Source organism: Macrobrachium rosenbergii, chromosome 3, assembly GCF_040412425.1.
Source record: "Macrobrachium rosenbergii isolate ZJJX-2024 chromosome 3, ASM4041242v1, whole genome shotgun sequence".
Taxonomy (NCBI): Eukaryota; Metazoa; Arthropoda; class Malacostraca; order Decapoda; family Palaemonidae; genus Macrobrachium; species Macrobrachium rosenbergii.
Genome location: NC_089743.1, coordinates 66,579,474 through 66,600,435, shown reverse-complemented (window position 1 = coordinate 66,600,435; position 20,962 = coordinate 66,579,474). Strand labels below are relative to the sequence as shown.

Below are 20,962 nucleotides of genomic sequence, written 5' to 3'. Positions count from 1 at the left end.
CTGCTCTTGTCTCTCTGTTCTCTTAACATAGGGTTCAGATTGCAATCCATTGAGGGGTTAGTACCCCAGACCCAATGATATGGAAAGCAAAGCGGTAGTTTGGTTGCAGTTTTGAGAGAAAGGTCAAAGCAGGTAGACGGATTAGATTAGTCATGTGGAGGGTAAGCATACTAGTAGTTGCTTTATATCCTTGACCAAAGATCTATATCTGTGCACTCCTTTCTGCTGGTCTTAATTATCTTTTCAAGAATGTCGGCGCACCCTCCTTTAGCTCTCGCCGCTTCCGTAGCTTGAGGGCTTATAGGTTCACCAAAATTCAAAATTCGGCCAAGAGAACTCAGTACCTACTCGGTCCTCAACCAGGCCGGACCTGTGCCAGCCATGTCCCGAATCCCGGGCCGGAACTTTTTCTTGGCAATATGCCACACTGGGAAACATTATTTAATTGAGGACATATTGGACAATCTAGGTATTCTTGCAATTGTGCACTTGCAACTGGATGAGTACCACTTACTGTTTCTCTCACTAAATCTCTCATTTTTTTTCCTCTGTTTCTCTCACTAAATCTCTCATTAGTTTTCCTTAGAATTCATCTCTCAAAGAATACTAGTATGTGTGTTCCTCATATAGATTAACTTAATAATGAAATAATCCTTTGCTCAGTGACATAGAGTAAACTAGCCCTTCATGGTGATAGACTACTGCAAGTGAGAGAATCTTTTACGCATGAATCCTTAGCTGGGAAATCTACTTCCAGATACATGTTATCTTGTCCCCTTGTGTTTTCTGCCACCGACCCCTGGGAGAAGTTGCTTAGAAGACAATTATTTCAACCTTGCTACAAGCAAAACTGCTTCTGCAACTGAGTGTTAGATTAAACTCTGCACATTCACGAGCCACGGGCTCCATTCTGCATTAACATTGTGTAAAATTTCTTTGTTCCTACACAAATACAAACCCTCGGTCCTTTACATATGGGGATACTTACGGCGTAGCTGAACATAGGCCACAAAAGACTTACAAGGCATTAATTGGCATCACTTCCAGCTGGGCATGAGGTTGGCAACTGTAGGGAACCCACGGGACTAACTGCCCAGATTCACGCGTCAATTCTCTTTCTGGCCTTGTGTAGGACGGACGTGTTTTCTGCTCTCTCTGTTCTTTCCTGGCTGTGAAAGCTACAATCAAGGTGTGTTCGTTCCTTTTTGTGTTTGTGATCTTGTGTATTTGTGCGTGTTTGAGATGGCTAATCCCTCGCAAACCCATGATTTAGATAAGTTTTGGCGCCAGATTTGTCCTGGTAAAGACAAAAAATGTGGCACCTTCCTCTGTTCTGCAGACTCGGATCCCCACTCCCTTTGCCTGAAGTGTCATAAGGGGAGCAAGGATTCCCCTGATTGTTCTGTGGATGTACCATGTGATGAGTGTAGGCTCAGGTCCCCCGAGCAGTGGGATAGGTACTTGTGTAGACCCAGATATAGAAGGAAGGACTCCAAGGCATCGCATGGGATCCCTTCGTCCCCTTCGACCCCCATCGTGGTCACTTCCTCTCCATCTTATCTGAGTCCCAGTGGCCTCCCCGTACTGCCCGTGATGGATCCTGTCTCTCTTTCCCCTGTGCCCGCATCTGCGGCCCCAGAGGAGGTGAGATCGACTGACCTAGCCTGCACTCTCTTATCTCCGGGTTGTGGGGGGGGGACCTTATTTGCCTTTATCTCCTCCCGCAGGTTTGGGACTTGTACCGGGGTTGAGTCGGGTGTGGGAGTCACTCGGGATGGTTGCCAATCCTGATTTGTCCTCGCTTCTCGATCACATCAGCTCGGTAGGGCGGGGAGGGGTATTGCCCCCTTCCCCCACTACCCACACGGTGGTTGCTCGCACGACCACCACTATTTCTGCTGTGCAGCGGGGGAGAGTAGTGACTTCAGTGGGGACGCATCATGCATATGGCGCAGTCCCTACCCCTGCCATCTCAGTGTCGACGCTGGCCGGTCCAGTCTGCTCAGTCACTCTGCCACCTCCCAGTTACACTCACTCCTTCACCCTCGCTCCCGTTGTTACCCATGCCCACCCTGGATCGTTAGGCATTTCCTGCGGCACCAATCGTTTCCGACAGTGGACGTTCTCCAAGGGACCCACCTCGGTCTGTTGCTCCCGCTTCAGACCGTACCCCTGCTTCCGCCGACCCCGTGTGGTCTGTCGTCGGTATGCTGGGCGATGTGGTATTATCCCTGGTTGACAAGACGAAAAAGAAGAGGAAGAAGCGGGCTCGCCGTCCGTCTCCATCTTCTTTTTCCTACTCGTCGTCGTCGTCATCATCGTCTTCGTCTTCTTCCTCCTCTCTCCCTCCCTCTTCTAAGCCCAACTGGGCTGGAAAGGGGAGGGCGGGGTCTTCCTCCTCTCCACTTTCTCCCCCCTCCTCTTCTAAGCCCAACTGGGCTGTGAAGGGGAGGGCGGCTCACCCTCCCTCTAAGAAGACTCGCTCTGCTGGCTCTCTCGCCGAGTGGGGCACTTCAGTACCCTCCTCAGGCAGTTTGGGAGCTCCACCCTCCTGGACTGGTTCCGTTTCGGTGTCTACCAAGTGCGTGCCGCCAAAAGCACGATCCCCTCCAGGAGATCGTGAGGGCTCGAGCTCCGTCACGGGCTCGAGCACGGAACAGGAGAAGGGGAGAAACCAACGTGCTTCTTCCCCACCCAATCCGTCCCCTTTGTCCAGGTCGGATAGGGGTACGGCAGGGAGAGTGACCAAGGACGTTCCACCCCTGGGGTCATCTGGGATGTCAAAGAATTTTCCCCCACGACCTTCTTCATTCGTCTTGGCACCGAAGAAAGCCGGAACATGCCCAGACGGTAGGGACAGCGGCCCACATGCTGCGGGGAGGCCGTCCCCTGATAATCATGACGGTCTCTCACCCTTATGAGACAGTCTGCCCAGATCCTCACATGACCTCCCATTGCAGGGAGGGAACCGTGAGGAGTCCGCCACCACCACTGGCCATACCAACGGGCGCAGCGGTAGTGTTCGCTCTGTCTCCCCAATCCCCTCGGGTTTCTCTGGGAGGAAACAGGGGACGGTAGAGATACCGGAGCTGACGCTCTAGGGCAATCAGCTTCAGGGGCATCCGGGCCTCCTCGCTCCACGCGAGCAGGAGGTCGTACACTTCCATAGTGCGGGACAGAGATGAGGGATCAATCTTGGGCTCACCTGCCGGTGGGGCTTTCCCGGATGACCGCCTCTCAGAGGGCCCCCTACCAAGAGACCCAGACACTCCAGAGATGCAGAGGGCGTTCGTAGAGGTCTTGGCGCTGATCCATCAGCACAACGGCCTGGAGGAACCGTTTCCAACCCCATTGGAGGAACGTTTGTCTAGACTGGAGGAGTTCTACGCTGCCAGGAGGGAACCCAAGCCCTCTCTTGGCCTCCCTTGGTCTCCTCTGGTGGACAGCGTTCTCAATCGGGTGAACGGTTTAGTCTCTGGACAGTCGTCATCACTTCACTCATCTCGAGCTACGTTGTTGTTGTCTCCCCCTCTCCCGAGACACAAGAAATATTACGTTCCGTCTGAAGGCAGGCTACAGACGAAGGTCATGGAACCAGGGCTGACTCGCCTGGCACCCGGTGCTACGTCAGCTCAGCTGCTGGCGGAACACGCGTTTTTCTCACAAGCGGAGATGAGCACTTTGGAGGGCACAGCTCTGTCGGCCTTCCAGGCGGTGTCTTGGCTTGACAACTGGGCCTTTGCTCTGTCGAGGATCACAGCCTCGTCTACTCAGGGCGAGGATCCGACCTTCAGGAGTCTTTGCCAGTCGGGGGTTAAGGCTGTTTCCTCCCTCGCCCACCAGAAGGCAGACCTCTGGGCCAACCTAGTACTGAAGAGAAGGGATGCAGTGCTGTCCCGGATCGCCAGGTCTCTAGGTACGGAGGCCGCAGTATCATTGCGAAACGGTCCTATCCTGGACTCCACCTCCCTCTCCCCCAAGGGGGACGTGGATGCTGCGGTAGACAAACAGAAGGCCGGTGAATGCAACCGCCTTGTCCACCAAGCAGCGACGAAAGGTGTCACGCATCCCTCTTGTCCTGCGGCCCGGCCCTCGACCCAAACTAACACCCCAGCCCCGAAGGAGTCTGGTGCTTCGACGGTCGCTCGGGACAAAGTCCAGCCCCCTTCTTCGTCGCCTCCTCGGAAGGAACCACTGGGTCCCTTTCGTTAACCTGTTCCCTCCAAAAGGAAAGGTAAGGGCAAGAAGAAAGGGATGAGGAGCTCACTAGGAGCAGTGAGCCCCCTCAGTTGCTGCCGTTGGTTGGGGGGATGCCTTTCCAGCCATTGGGCGGTGTGGCAGTGGTATGGAGCGGAGACCTGGGTAGTGGATGTCCTCCGGGAGGGATATTCCCTACCTTTCATGTCCCCGCCTCCCCTCACCGACACTCCAGTCCATTTTCCTTCCTACCTCCAAGACCCCCTGAAGAAACCAGCACTTCTTCAGGAAGTCGGAACGATGTTGGGCAAGGGCGCCATCGAAGTCATCGAGGATTGATCCCCGGGCTCCTACAGCAGAATCTTCCTCGTGGAGAAGGCCTCTGGCGGCTGGAGACCAATGATCGACCTCTCTCCCCTGAACCGTTTCATTCGTCAGACAGTTCATGATGGAGATGGTGCGTACGGTACTGTCTGCAGTCAGGGAGAACGATTTCATGCTGACGGTCGACTTGATGGACGCGTACTTCCAAGTACCAGTTCATACGTCATCTCGTCGGTACCTTCGCTTTACCCTCGATGGGGTGGTTTACCAGTTCAAGGTTCTCCGTTTCGGTCTGTCGACCACTCCACAGGTGTTCACGAGGATATTTGCCCTCATTTCGGTTTGGGTCCATTCGCACGGGATACGTCTTAGAGGTATCTTGATGATTAGTTAGTTCTGGCAAACTCCCGCTTGCAATTGCTACAGGACAGGGATTGTCTCCTCAGATTGTGTCACGAACTCGGGGTCATGATCATCTTTCAGAAGTCCAATCTAATTCCCAAGCAGAAAGTTCAATACCTGGGCATGCTGGCGAGGACATTGCCAGCCCTCTACGCCCCCGTGCTCACGGAATCAGGGGGATTGCGCCCTCCCTAGCATTCCTGAAGAACCTGTCGGTCCAGCAGGTACTAAGGGCGGGGATGTGGTCACGCCAGACCACATTCACCTCTTTTTACCTAAGAGACATTACCCATCGGTCCTTGGACACTTTTTCCTTGGGTCCAGTGGTGGCTGCTCAACAAGTTGTGTAACTACCCAGCTCCCGTAGGGACAGAGTTGCGGCTCATCTGTTGTACGTGAGTGAGTGGGCGTGAATGGTGAGTGACTGGCTCCCCCTTCCTCCCATATCATCCTACCCTTCTTCCCTCGGGCGTAGAGTTGGGCCGTACAAAGCTGAGCCAGACGTCTGATGCAGTTGAGTTTCATTACTTGAGTGTCCTGTCTTTGTTACCTTTCAGGTATTCATTGATGTAATGTCCCCCCTTTCCCCTGCAAGGCGGGTAGAGGGGTTGCGGGCTATTTACCAAACCCATTCTTTATGCTGGTCCTTAGTCCCCAATGTTTCCCACTCACCTCAAGTGTGAGCGGGAATGGTCCTTCCTGGCTTTCGTCTCGCTGTGCGATCGCTTACTACCGTAACCTCGCCACAGCAAGAACGGTCTAGTAGACTGGCTGGTAGCACGACGGTTCTCATAACAGTGCTCTCGGTCCAGTGGCCATGTCCCCTGGCTCTTACCCCAGGTGTACATGAGATGTGTTGAATTCCCAGTCATTCAGAGACCTCCACTCAGATTCCTCCCACCGAATCTTGAGTCCCCATATGTAAAGGACCGAGGGTTTGTATTTGTGTAGGAACAAATCGCATTTTTAAGGTAAAATGCATTTTTCCTAACATACAAACCCGAGGTCCTTTACTCAGGTTACCCACCTCAGCCGCCCCACAATATGCCCTAGACCAGAAAGCAAATTGATGCGTGAATCTGGGCGGTTAGCACTGTGGGTTCCCCACAGTTGCCAACCTCATGCCCAGCTGGAAGTGATACCAACTAATGCCTTGTAAGTCTTTTGTGGCCTATGTTCAGCTATGTCGAAAGTATCCCCATATGTAAAGGACCTCAGGTTTGTATGTTAGGAAAAATGCGCGTTTTACCTTAAAAAATGCGATATTTCATTCTGAAAGCCAGTTGATTGTAAATATTGTCGTAAGATTATTGTCGCACTTGCTTGGCTGGGTTGCATACTAGTAATGATTTATTTCCCCTGCTTGAACTGTGTGAAATTAAGTAATTTAGTGGAACCACGGTTTTCATGGCGACCTGTTCTTTTGTTCGGATGTAATTAGATGGTAATTCATCCCTTTTGCTACATTTGCTTACAGATTTGGCTCCATAGGGCATCTTCTAAAAAAATATTCATTTCATCTAGCCAGACCCAACGAAATATGTAACACTATCGAATGGGTAGTTATTTGAGATAAATGAAAATTAATTACTCAAGGGAATTACAACTCAAAGGCACTCAAATGAACCAAAGTTAAAACAAGGTTCAAAGGATAAGGGCAGTTGCCATTTCTAAAGCACACACATCACAACATGATACCAGATAAAGTAACAACTCCAAAAAATGAGACAAGAAGCTATTTGTTATGTTGTGCATTTGGATGTTATTGGTGAAAAGGAGACAAGTTATACAATTTATGCAAATGCAGAACTTACGAAGTTCACATTAACATAAAAAAACTTGAAGATAATTCTCAACTTCATTATCGAAAATAATTTAAAAACATAATATTCAGGAATTCCAACATATTTGCTAAATATAATGGATTAACTGGTGGTATGTGACAGTACAATTTTGGATGATGCCATGCCCATACAGTACAAACAATTACCCGCACACATGTTCTCAAATATAATGCTGGAAAGCGCAAAGTGACAACCGTCGGGCATCACTCAACTCTCTGATGCAGACGTAAGCATCTTTTTCATAAACATACCACAAACTCCATAAACATACCACAAACTCCCCTCCAACTTTCAATTTTACCTTCTTCACTAGTTAATAAAGGAATGATTTAAGCAGTATCATAAAAAATCAAACAAAATAATGTAAGATTGTCATTCTTGGATAGATGTGGCCCCTTTAACCTTATCATCATGCAATAGAGACGTACATATTTCTACAAAATTCGTAAACATGCAGATGCATATGGGTTTCGCATGAATAACAGATACAAACAACATAGTTCTCGTCTGTTGGTTACCTGACAGAAGGCAATTCACAATAAAAATTCAAATCAGTGATTTTCTTATGATAACAGAGGAGACTAATAACTCTACAGTAATAGATCGTATGAAAATATGTTAATACACAGAAACATTATGAAAAGATTGTTGTGCGGGAAACTTCCCACCGTATGTTTTGTTACAGTTTATAGTGTGATTGTTGTAGTTTATAAGCATACTGAGTGTTTACAGTTATCTGGTATTGACAAGGTTAGGTGAGGAAGTGTACGAGTTGCCCTTGAATACCCCTAGATTTTGTTACTCGCCATTATCCTGATTTTGCCACTATCCGACAGGCCCTTGGCTGTATTAATCCAGATAATTGAACGATTACTGTTGCATTTCATTTGTGAGGATATTTAATCATTAAATTAAATGACAAAAAGATGATTTAGAATAAGGAGCTCTGAAAGTATATGTTGAGAACATTTAAAGAATGAAATACTTAACTACTGTTCCTATGAATGTACTGTGAACAAATGCAGGATTCCCTGAATTCTTTTTGCAGGGTGTTTCATGATAGAAGGTTGTGTTGAAGAGGCTGCCTGTGCTATGGAACTGTGCTGGTTCCACTGGATGGCTAAAAAGGCAGCACTTGCTAGGTAGAGGGACATGGGTAATGCTAGTTGCCTAGAACCAGTAGTATGCCAAGCAAATTATTTGTAAGGGTTTTGTGAATGTGTTTGTTATTGTGCCTATGTCTGCTGACCTTTCTACACTGTCTTGGCATGTGGAGAGCTCCTGCTCCTTCTGATGGACTCTAATAGCCTTCAGTTCTTGGCTTCAGTGAGGACCAAATTATTAGACTTAAAGCTTCCCTAATGACTCTGTGTTGCAATGTGTCTCACTTAATGAGGTCAAGTATTCATTTATCCAAGCAAATCGATGAGTGTTCAAGAATCTTATTTTACTGAGTATAGCTATGGGTAGATCATGTTCCTGTTGAGGTTTTGTGTTCATGCCATTTCATGAGTAGTTGTGTGCACAATCCAAGGGAGGGATGAGGTCAGTGGATTTCTCTTGTAACATTTTGGCATGCCTAGGAGGATTTTTCTGGTTCATTATTTAGGATATATGATGATGCATAGTTTTAAATGAAATATTATTCTTAGCTGCAATCACTGCAAGCTCAAGCAATGAGAGTTTTTCCTATGTTAGTCATCTTCCAGAGTTATGACTAAACTATGGCAATGAGTATCATGAAGAATCCCCTCATCCATGGTGGTTTAGTCATTTTAAGCCTCCATCTCAAGTTCCAGTTGGTAAGAGGATTATCTGATAGCAGTGAAAGGCGTGTTCATGTTGCAGTTTAAATGCAATTAATGAAAATGTACAGTGTGTCCATACTGGGTAATTACATACCATGTAGACTTGGTGCACTGTCATTGTATCAACCCATCATAGGTCATTTATAAGCCTAATTGTTTAACCTACTGCAAATGTCCAATTGGATTCCAATTGTCGTATGCCCCTTCAGAACAGGAAACATTTGCCCATACTTGATCTGGAAGAGCATTTCATTGTTATAGAAATTAAAGGAATAACCCTTGGTCAGAACTTGTAAAATGACATAACAGTCATAAGGCTTTTTAAGCATGAACTGTGGGACCAGTCACACGATTGTTGGCAACTACCATACTTGCAGTAGGGCGTGCCCAGTGCCTCTTGCATTGGAAACTTAGTACTTCCTAATCCATGCAAGGCTCTTCAATTAAGCTGGCTTGTTTCTCAACTGTTCAACAGAAACATCCTAGAAACCTCTTACAATGAAAACAGATAGTTTGGTCTGCTGTCCAAACATCATTGCTAAGGACTAAGAATACCCAGTAGACCTGGGAATCACTCAGAATGATGCATTCTCTCATAAAGATGGTAAACAGCTGAATAATCAAGTACATAGTCATACCGTTATTGGAATTTTCAATACTCCAACATGTTTCTGTTGGGAACAAGCTGACAGTGACTTACATGGATGTTATGAATCGGCCTTCATTCATGGCTTATATTACATAAGTGTAAGTGCCATAAGTCTTTGCAGACTTGTATAAAAAGACAAGTTGTACTCCTTAGCACTTTTGCATCTTTATTGGGATGTCAACACTGCTGTAGATCTCAGATCTGTGTTTTAAAATCTAGACTTAGTGATTTTCTCATTCAACATCAGCACACACTAGAGCTTAGTACAATTTCCCTTGTAAGGTAAGAAAGAAAAAAAGAGAGGGATGGGATCACAAATTCGTGGCTGATAATGAAACCACTGCCATTTTTTCAGTAGACTTTGTAGGGCTTATAATTCTGAGAGGGAAAAAATGTTGGGATGTCTCATGTATCCCAGGTTAATCCTTGATTTTTTAATCTCTTAAATATCCAGTTGCATGTCATGCATTAAATTTTCCAACATTCCAACATGACTTTCTATTCTCTGAGAGTTTGTTGGGTTTATGTTATTGCTGAATCAGTCATTCAGTGGCTTAAGAAAATCTCATTCTGTGACATGTGATGTTGAATAATCTGATTCAGTAAGAAATGGGAACAAGTGGCTGCAAAATAATTTCAGCCTTTAGCCTAATAGTCATTATTCTGTCAATATGCTGCAATACTTACCAGAGGAACCTCATGAAGTTACAGTTTGATCCCTGAATTCCGACTTTCAAGAAGGCCACGGATATGTTGACTACAACACAGATTTTTGCAGTTCACATAGGCAACCATTCAAGTAGCTTCCATATTTTGATTCCCTAATGCTGACATTGAAATCAAACCTGATGGGTGCTGTAGGAGAGTCCTTGTACAGCGTGGTAAGGAAGGTAATGGTGCAATCCATTCTCCGATTCATGATGTTCAACCTACATGATCAAGTGAAAGTTGAGGTACCCTTGGAAGAAGCTTATATATATATATATATATATATATATATATATATATATATATATATATATATATATATATATATATATATATATATAATTTATATACATGTATATATAAAATGAAATTTGATTTATTCTTGCAGGGTGCATTTATACTCGTATATATGGTACAATTCTGTCTTCTTTGGAATCACTGCTTCAGGGAACACAACTGAACCAGATCTCTCTGGCATCCTGTAATGAATGTTCAGTTACCGGGAAGGCCAGTGTGATGCTGTATTTATTCCCCTCCCAAGGATGTTTCTGTTGAACAGCTTGATCATCTTTATCTCAATATGACAATGTTCCTAAGGCCCTGTGCCAGTGGTAATCTACATGCATTGGCAAGAGACATCTGTTTTCTCAAAGGTTTAGCCACTATCATGATCAAGTTGCACTTGATCGACTGTAAATCAGTTGGCTAATGTGTTGGTACAATGAGAGTGGTGTGGTCCAAAGATGAAGGCATCTGTGTTGCTTTGTAGTAAGTAATACTTCTCAAGCCATGTTGCCTTGTATACAAAGGCATTGAAATAATAAGTGCTGATAATCATGCTCTTTGTTATCAATAGTGTTGGACTGGATGTCTGAGAAGCCAGAGGTACTAGCTTTCCACACTATTGCTGGTTGAGTTATGTAGTCTTTATAGTTGCAACCCAGTGCAGATGAAATAAACTTTTTTCTTCTGACTTTACTGAGAGACAGTAAAGAGTTTAATTTGCATTGGGTCATAAAAGATTTTGAGACAACATTGATTAGACTTCATAGAGCATAGCCTGAGTTGGTCCACAAGATGCAGGAAAGGCCCAGGTTTCTACCTATGTGGTCTTGTTCTTGAGTGTAAATGTCACCATGAGGAAGGTAATAGGACATAGGTAGAATATGAATGAACCGGCCTTGTGACTGCTGACAGGAGTTGCAAGAGGGCACCTTGGTGTAGGTGTTGGGTCGTTGCTTTCTTATGTTCAAACATTCTTCTAGGCTGGGACATGGCTGCATTCTTATATGTGCAGTTTTGAATAACCCTTATGGACAAAGAGGTGAGATACCTTCCATTGGAGTTAAGGCACTTCATTTGCTTTTGGTACTCTTGATGAATGGTAAGATGCCTGAAGAAACCCATAGCATAGTAGTCTTAAGACTTGGTTGGGACAGGCTTCATGTATGGTTTACTGTAAGTTGTAGTTGCCTTGACAGAATCTGTTATCTTGAATGCTGTGGGTGGGTTTTCCTAATAATGTGAGGACGATGTTGAGCAATATGACCACTTGTAGAGGTCTAGGGCATTCTCGTTCCTGATGATAAGTGGTTCTTTGGGTGCGTGCTGCAAGAAAGGTATTATTTTTAAGGGTTAATTTAATGTGTTGATTTAGCTGAATGGGTGCAGGCTGCTATTACGAAGTATCGAGAGAGACTAAGAACAGTTTGTTTTAGGAGCTAAAACTCTTGCTTTATTTGTGTTATTTGATCAACTGGGATAGGATATTTTATAATTAATATAGATACATACATATTTCCTTGGACAAAGAACTTCTGATCATTACTCCTTCCATTACAACCATCATATTGATTAAATGAATGATACCGGTGAATTACAATTCAGTTCACCAAATTTATGGTGCAGGTCACACACACACACACACACACACACACACACACACACACACACACACACACACACACACACATATATATATATATATATATATATATATATATATATATATATATATATATATATATATATATATATATATATATATATATATATATATATATATATATATATATATATATATATATATATATATATATATATATATATATATATATATATATATATATATATATATATATATATATATATATATATATATATATATATATATATATATATATATATATATATATATATATATATATATATATATATATATATATATATATATATATATATATATATATATATATATATATATATATATATATATATATATATATATATATATATATATATATATATATATATATATATATATATATATATATATATATATATATATATATATATATATATATACATTATATATATGTATATATAAATATGTAATCTATATATATATATATATATATATATATATATATATATATATATATATATATATATATATATATATATATATATATATATATATATATATATATATATAGATGTAATATATATTATATATATACATATATATATATATATATATATATATATATATATATATATATATATATATATATATATATATATATATATATATATATATATATATATATATATATATATATATATATATATATATATATATATATATATATATATATATATATTATATATATATATATATATATATATATATATATAGAGAGAGAGAGAGAGAGAGAGAGAGAGAGAGAGAGAGAGAGAGAGAGAGATTTTGCATAAAAAATTGCTAGCATCCGGGAAAGCTAAATTTAGTATTCTTACATTTCAGGCTGTTACAATGCACAAGCATTCGTTTTTTTTTTTTTTTTTTTTTTTTACAACACCCTTTCCCGTAGTCATACACTCGGATTCAATATCGGCATTTTTCTTAATAGCAACGGCTTTGCGATTTAAAGGTTTAGGCTAACGCTTATTTCTGTGTCTTTGTAAAGGAATTTGATTGCCATCATCAATATAAAAGAACCATACTCTTTCCTCCATCCTTTAGAGCAAAATTGCCCTTTTTTCTTGGATAAGAGCGGTTCTGTTTTGCTTTCCCTTTTCTATATACAGTTTGAATATTTCCTTTTTGAATATTTCCTTTTTAGAATAATCACTGCTCGAGCTTTGAATTTTCACTTTGAGATTAGAGCCAATATACACTGACTTTGAAGATTAATGATTTTCAGTTAAGAGAAAATTACGTATGAGTACAGAGATTATTATTTCTCTTGTTTTTCTTTTTAAATGATAGCTTGTCTTTATTCGAAAAAGGGTTTAGTTGATGCTGTCTGACATGGTAACAGTTGACCTGAAACAGCAGATAGTTGCTAATGCATTTAAAGATCAGCTTTGTCATTAGAAAAACTTTTTAAAAAGTAAGATCCATTCCAAATAACCGTGTTGGTCTTGGGGACATATTTTTAATTTTGAGTTAGCGTAACTGTTTGATGTGTAGCGTTTCTGCCTATCAATTATTCAGTAATTATTTGACTATCCGTTTTGTAGGGAAACTTGCGAAGAATAGCAAAGAATAGCAGGCTGAGGGGGATAAAAAGGTGGGTGGGGGGGGTGGGGGGTAAATGCCGCTTGAGTGGCTCTACTAGGAATGTTTTTTTTTTTTTTTGTGCTCTTACTGGGTTCTTATGAAATTTGTGTTTATGAAATCTTCTGAAAATGTTCATTGAGTCATCATTCCAGATGGGTAACTATAGGTGGGTAGCGAGGATTTGATGATTTGTTGCTATAGACACCAGAAATTTCTTATCTTCAAGGAATCGGCCAATAAAATGTTTGCACCAGATTTTCGCCGAAAGATTCTTTCAACCGTTCACGAGATATGTCAAATCATTAACTCACGGGTGAAAGACCCCAGTAGTGTGCTCTAATAAAGCCGTGCCGAAAACCGCAGAATTTCATTTGCCTTGGGGAGGTTTGCTATGCTATGGCTGCCAATTCTATATTAACACTGCAATTTACCTGGTTCCATAGAAAATGAATCCCTCCTAGTGTATGGATTTAATATTTGCCGTTATCGTAGCTTTAGGGATGCCAATACCTAACAGAAAGAAATAAAAATAATTTTTTCTTTGAATCTTTTATTCCCCATAACTGATTTCATCTAGACGTAGATTTTGTTAGTTACTTAGAATAATAGTTTTTGTAACGTTTAAGAAGGGTAAAAATTGCACTGCCAATAAAACAGGATGGAGTATAGTATACCTCCACTTTCCAACTACCATTACCGTTCGGTACTATTGTAAAGCAATCCTTATTCTTTCTTTCCCGCTATTATGTCAAAAAAGAATTGCAGCATTATGAAAATAGGCAACTTTCTTTTCGTCACGAGATCTTGTCCAATAACCTTGTGGCTGAAAATGATTTATTTTCATCGTAATTCTTAAGAAGTATCTTACTTAAGTACGGCATTTCTTATATTTCATACGCTCTTATAACTATAATCTTAATAAAAAATTTGTTTTTCAGGTCCGCGTTTGGGAAGACTTCTCTGTCAACTGCTGATATGAAATCACCTTGGAGATATGGTAGGAATTTTGAGTTGTTCTGCTTATATTGGAAAATTTAGTTACTGTATTTTTCACGAACTCTAACCTGTGAGCTGTTTATAGGTGAATTATCAACTCTCCTTCAGACGACGTTTGTGAAGTTGTTTGCTCCAAACCATATCTCGATTAATTTTGCTGTTGTTTCCAGCTTGCATATTTTCTCTTTCATAAGTGTCTGAGCTTTTCCGTTTTGAGATATCTAGTTATAATTTTGCATTCTCCCGAAACAGGTAAAGACTTAGTTCTTTTAAGTATACATTAAGTCATACTAATGTTACTCATTTAACTTTGCTGTCGTCTATCCATATTTAGCCTGTAGCGAAATCATCAGTTAAACTGTTCATGAACAGTTATTCATTATCTCAGCGCGTTTGAAATTTACATAAGTAACTACCTGAAAAAATCTCCCTTCAGTAAAATTGCCTGTGTTCTCGTGAAGGGTGTATAATGTCTACTTAACCATCATTTTCGAAATATGGAATTTACTGGCCACATTCACCATGTACAACAGCCAACTGTGAGGAAAAAGCAGCATCTTGTTACTAGAGTGAGGAGAGGTATATTTCTGGGGAAGAAAAATTCATGTGAATTCGGCTGATATATGTACTGTACATATTAGATGGGAGAAATTATTTTCCCGCCTTAGCGTGTGGGATAATTCGCTGAACCTCTGTTCTTTTATCTCAGGTTGGAATTTTTACGTGGAGGAAGAATTTTTTCATTCCATTCTTTAATTCGGATTTTATGTTTTCATTAATTGACGTATTGTAAGGTATCCGGCGTCTCATCTACGAAGGTCACTGTCGATGAATAGCTCTATAGTGCAGTAGATATGTGGAGAATATCAGAAGAATTGTTCCTTTTAGTATATAAGCATGAAATTTTGCATAAAGATAGATAAATATAAATAGTAACACCTCAGATATAGACCCATTCTCAAAATTGCCCGTAACTCCTGTGGCAGCCATATTTGTTCGGCCATTACCGAAAATTTAAATTTTCTTGATATCTGGGGAACTAAGGAAGATAAAGGGTTCATAACTGTGTCTGTGCCCCTATTTTAAGGGTCTGGCTATAGATGGGTTGATATAAAAATAGTCTAAATTCACTCAGTTTCTTTAAAATGCGATCATATCATATTTTAGCAAATTATGCATCGAAAAATCGGTATCAAAAGTTTTAATATATCTGCAAAAAAGTACATTGGTAACTTATAAATATAAAACAATATTGATCATCATTTGTACCAATATGAACTACCAAAATGTCTTTTTTTTTTACCTCTCTTAGATTAATACTATATACTGGCTTTGCTGGCAAACATAAATTCAAACACAGTGGTAATCAAAGAATCTCGCACATCCTATATACGTTAAATGAACCAAGAAGCAATAATCTATATTAATCCATAATTCAATTTCCAAAAAAAAAAAAAGACAAACACTCGTATATCTGCATGAGAAGAAAGTCAGTTATATCTAATCGATCATGATGCTGCTGAAACAACAGTGACAATAACGATACATTAGTATTCGCATTCACCATCACACTTGCATAATCCAGTACATGGTAAAGCAGCTTTCTTGCATTTGCAGTTTGCTCTGCATCCTTTGATGCACCCACATTTCAAAAGTTCATGAACTGCTTTGCTTGGTGGTGGCAGAGTGGTCCACACAGGTTTCCATTCATCAGAAATTGTCCATCCCCACTCCTCGGGTGATGGATACAGTGGCGGTGCCTCAAGAGCCTTGCTCCAGATATGACCCCCTTGGTACACAGCTCGACGAATATGCAAGATCAAAGCATCCTTTGTGGGAGGTATGTTGTCCATACCTCTGCCTTTCTTCACAAACAATTCATAACGAGCCTCGTTCACATCTAAAAGCATGCTGGTTCTGTCATACAACAGGATAACAAAGCGTTCAATAGCCGATATGCTCTCTTCTGAAAGAAACTGTGGATTAATGGCTAGATTCCTCAAAATTGGCGAAAGGTCTTGTATGCTTCCCATGTTTCCCAGGCCGACTTCTTGCCACGATTTACAAAGGAGGAAACTGTGTCACAGCCTGTCAATGCATGAAACATGGGGAGAGCTTTAGCTTTTTCAGAACCCAGTTTGGCTGCAATTTCATGTGCTGGAGTATACCTCAGGTGCTGACCAGTCCCAAAAGCATTCCACAGCTCTGTGAGGTGTACCTGATGAATGACTGATATTGCCAAAATTACCACATCTGTATCCACAGTTCTGATCAAGACCTTTTTGAAGCCTTTAGTTACAACTCCACTTTCATGCAGCAGCACCCGAGTGTCGGCTTCCTCATGATTACAAGGGCAAAGGTGTGACAGGTCATCAACATTGGTTGATAACACTTGTTTCTCAATAGTGGTCACAACTTGTTTTTCTGTCTCAAAACTCACTATCTTCTGTGCCAGAAATTTGAAGAGGTTAGTCTTGTTCTCACTTGAACGCAGGAACTGCTGCCAGTTTGAAGGCACCTTTGTTGAACCATTAACTTTGATATGAGAACCACAACCACGATTTTGTCTTGCGTAACTCTTCAAGCTCTGTGGAAAGTATTGATCCCAAATCACTTCTATTCGAGTTGTAGTTTGCAGCTGTTTTTTGATGTATGGAACAAAAATATTGTGAGCATAATCATCAAATGTTTTTGAAGCACCAGGTTTCAACATGTTTACTATTGCAGCTCCATCTAGCATTGTTTACTTTCACTGGGCTCTGAATCCCTAATTATTGCAGTCGTGTTGTGTACTTTTTGCTTAATTGAGCAAGCTTAAATACTGGAGCCATTTCTGCTTCTGTTGAAATCTCTTCAATGTAGGAAACCAGCTCTGCAAAAGCCCTACTGTAAACACTTCTGTCATCATCACCGTTAGAATATATGGCATCTAATGCTTTTGCTCTGTTGTAAAAAGCGACCAAGCAGTGCAAATGGTATTTGGCCTCAATTGCAATCATATCTCCCTGACTGAGTTCTGCTATTATTCTTTCATCTTGCAACTTGAGTGCACACTGTCTGACCCTGCTGTCCAGCTCAAAAGTCGAGGCATCATGTAATGTGTCTGAGGGAGTATTTTCATCACAGTTCATTGATCTTACTTGTTCCAGCTTGTCTGGTATACCTCTTGGAAGAACAAGGTGTATCTGCATCCTCCATTGTCCTTTTTGGTACTCTTTCAAGTCTCATGGAACTGAATTTTAGGAGGCAGGTTTTGTGCCACTTTGCTCCATTAATTAGAAGAGTTTCTGCAATGCCTGGTCCTTCGTCAAGTCTTTGAATGTCTAGTGCTAAGGGCAACCTCCCAATTTCATGAAATTTTAAAATGTTTTCAGAAAAAATATTGTACCCTGCCCCTTTATCTTTTCGTTTGCTGTCAGCAGGACACACAAGAATCTCTGAGCTGTCACTCTGACACAAAGCACATTTGGTCCGATCTGTCTTTTCGAATTTAGGTGAAGTTTTTATGCAGTCATGCTGTGGATCTATTAATTGAAATTTACTGGCCATTTTCAATTTCTCGTTAATACAAGCACGGAACTACAACTACCAACATGCAAAACACAGCCACCACCACATTCTGTTTTCCACCACCATACTTTTAAGCACATGCATCTGAAAAATAAAATAATATAACATATTTTATTTTATTTTAATTGATGAAATTGGAAAGTTTGACCATTTAAACATACGTATAGGTGAAATAAAAATAAAATTCCTATCATTAGTTTCAAAGATACAAGCAAAATTGTTATTTTAGGTAATGGCGGAACAAGATGGCTGCCATTTCCGCTATGTAGCATTTTGAAGATGGGTCTATATCCAGTATGATAAATGGTAGTCTGGAGAGTGTTTGTGCAAAATTTCATGCTTCTATACATAAAGGAACGTTTTTTTACACATATCTACTGCACTACTAGCGAATGCGTTCAGTAGATTCCACAATTTTCTTTTTTATGTCACCATAAGTAAATATCTAGGATCAGATAACGATCACTGAAAACTAAAATTTTCAAGGAGGTATGCATTACTGAAAGTTAGCTTGAGGTAGTAAGTCTTATGGAATGCCTATGATGCATGATTTTCAGTCCTCAGCAGCTTAGTTGATTATTTACAGTGATCCCAGTGGTGCATTAGTATCCAGAGATAAGATTATTAAAATACTCGTAAATTATTTCAGTGAATGAATAGCATTATGATCACATTCCGGAAACGATCTGAAGGCTTCAGCTGACTGGAGTGATAATGACAACCGAGAAAACTTTATTTTAAGCACCAACCGACATCCCGGTGCCTGGCCTTTTACCACAAAACCTTCTACTCAGTCACTAATTGATTAATTTAATCTTCCATTCACATCAGTTAAACTTAAAAATGCGCAAATATTTCTAGTATTTTGTTGATTTTAACCATCCCTTCATATCAGTTAGACTTCAAATTGCGCAAATATTTCTAGTTTTTTGTTGATTTATTCATGGATTTCATCATGCTGCTTCTGAAATTAATGATTACCCATGGCATTTTTCTTATTGGAAAAGTGCAATTTCTGTATATTTTTTGGTTTGTTTAAGTAAAGTACGATTTTAAAAATTCTAAAAAATGAGTGTCTGAATGGACTTGAAATGGACACGAAAAACGACAACGCCTCCACACAGAAGATAAATAAGTGCTTTATCGATCAAATTTTGTTTGTTAATAAATAAGGTTTCATCATACTAATCAGCGTTACGATAATTGAGAGAATGTAACCATTTTTGTAAGGGGTTACAGAAAGACCAAAAAGGACTTGCTCTGTATTAGAGGAAAGGGAAAATCAAAGGTGTGGTTACCCCCGGTATTTGGAAGTTCCGATTTTTTTTTTTCTGCGCTTTATTTAAGTGCATTAGGTTTATAGAAAAGCTTTAAAGTATTTTTTCGAAGTAAATCATTAGAATTTGTTTTAGTTAAGGTTAGAAGTTGCTTATTTGTTTAAATTAAAGATATATATTTTTATATACTTCGAGTTAGGCGAAATACATTTCGAATTTTTCATTATCAAACATTTTCTTACTCATTCCAACAGGCATTTATGAATTTTTCCTTCCAAACGACGCAATTTTACTAAGAGCACCATCTAACAATTTTCCACCTGAAAAAAAAAATTATCATCAAACAGTTGGTCAAATTTATTTAATGCTTAAACATTTAAAGCTGTTTTGAAATTCATTGTGACAATTAAAGGTAAATTTTCACATATTTTCAGGCTTATCTCTAAAGGTAAGTGAAGTTATACCAAGATGCTATTGGAGTCCTGTGGATTTTATGGAGTTTTAAGGTGATAACGATTTTTATAAGATATTTTTTTTATTAAAATTAGTTGTCATGGAGCAGTTTGAAGTTATGCTCATATTTCGAAACTAAGTTGAGATTTAGAATATGAGGTTATGGCATAATATGTAACACCGTGGTGATAAACTTAGATGTATCCTCATTTATAAAAAGGTTTCATAGGAAATTAAACTTGAATTCGCTCGAAAACTCTGGTTTAAGGCGATTCATTATCATTATGCGTTATGTTAAGAATACCTCACGTGCATATGTGGTTCTATACATGCATTATCGTGGTTTGTGATCTATTGGGAAATTGTTATGTGAAAACTAATGTGAACGCTTTGCAACTTGTTTTGAGTCCGAAGTTTCTTTTATTTTTTGTATATTGTATGTAATTTTTGCCTCCTTTTGTATGTTGTTAATTAGATTGTTCTTTTGCTGTTATTGATATTTTGTATGTGTATGTGCACACATTGTTCACCTCATCCTAGAATGCATGAATAGGATAAAGTTTATTCAATATGGGATTTTTGACTCCAACAGCGCTTGGTATAATGCTCAGGTTATCCAGAACGATGCTACTATAAAGACATTAATTAAAAAAAAAAAAAAAACAGATCTTTTTGAGGCGAAGTCGTCATTCTTCCGAGTAAAACCTGACATACATTCTGGACTCTTTTGATGTCTTGTATTTCTGCACAATCCCTGTTGGCAAAAGGGGTTTAATTTGCATTCGTTGCACCTCGTGCTGAAATATTGAAACGGGAAATGGAAGTAACACTTACCGAATGATGTTTAACTTTGGCGACTTACTCTTGTTTAAAATTAAATTTTGGCTGTTGATTCGGGATCGACTATTACCTGTTTTATTCGTAATGTTTTTACAATCCATAAGGTTGATTATTCCTGTAACGATACCCCTGATGATTTTCATGGTCAAAATTCTAATGTGGCTTTGCTCAGAAAAAACTATTAAATAACGATCTCTTATAAGTTAGTGAATTTTTCGTTCGTAAGAAGAAATTTGACCCATAATTTTAATTTTATGATTAAAGTATTTTCATTTTGTAATCAGTTTACTTCTTCCACTGCAACTTAATTTTCCCGCGCTAATGAAATA

At 40.0% G+C, this 20,962-nt stretch overlaps 1 long non-coding RNA gene across 1 annotated transcript in view; it reads left to right on the top strand.

Moving 5' to 3' along the window:
* Positions 1-20,571, top strand: part of LOC136825086 (uncharacterized) — a 31,035-nt gene extending 10,464 nt beyond the window's left edge. The window contains exons 2-3 of the long non-coding RNA XR_010849243.1: positions 14,436-14,494; positions 19,775-20,571. This is a non-coding gene — a long non-coding RNA (uncharacterized lncRNA). The remainder of the gene's footprint in view (positions 1-14,435; positions 14,495-19,774) is intronic.
* The last annotated feature ends 391 nt before the right edge of the window (positions 20,572-20,962 follow it).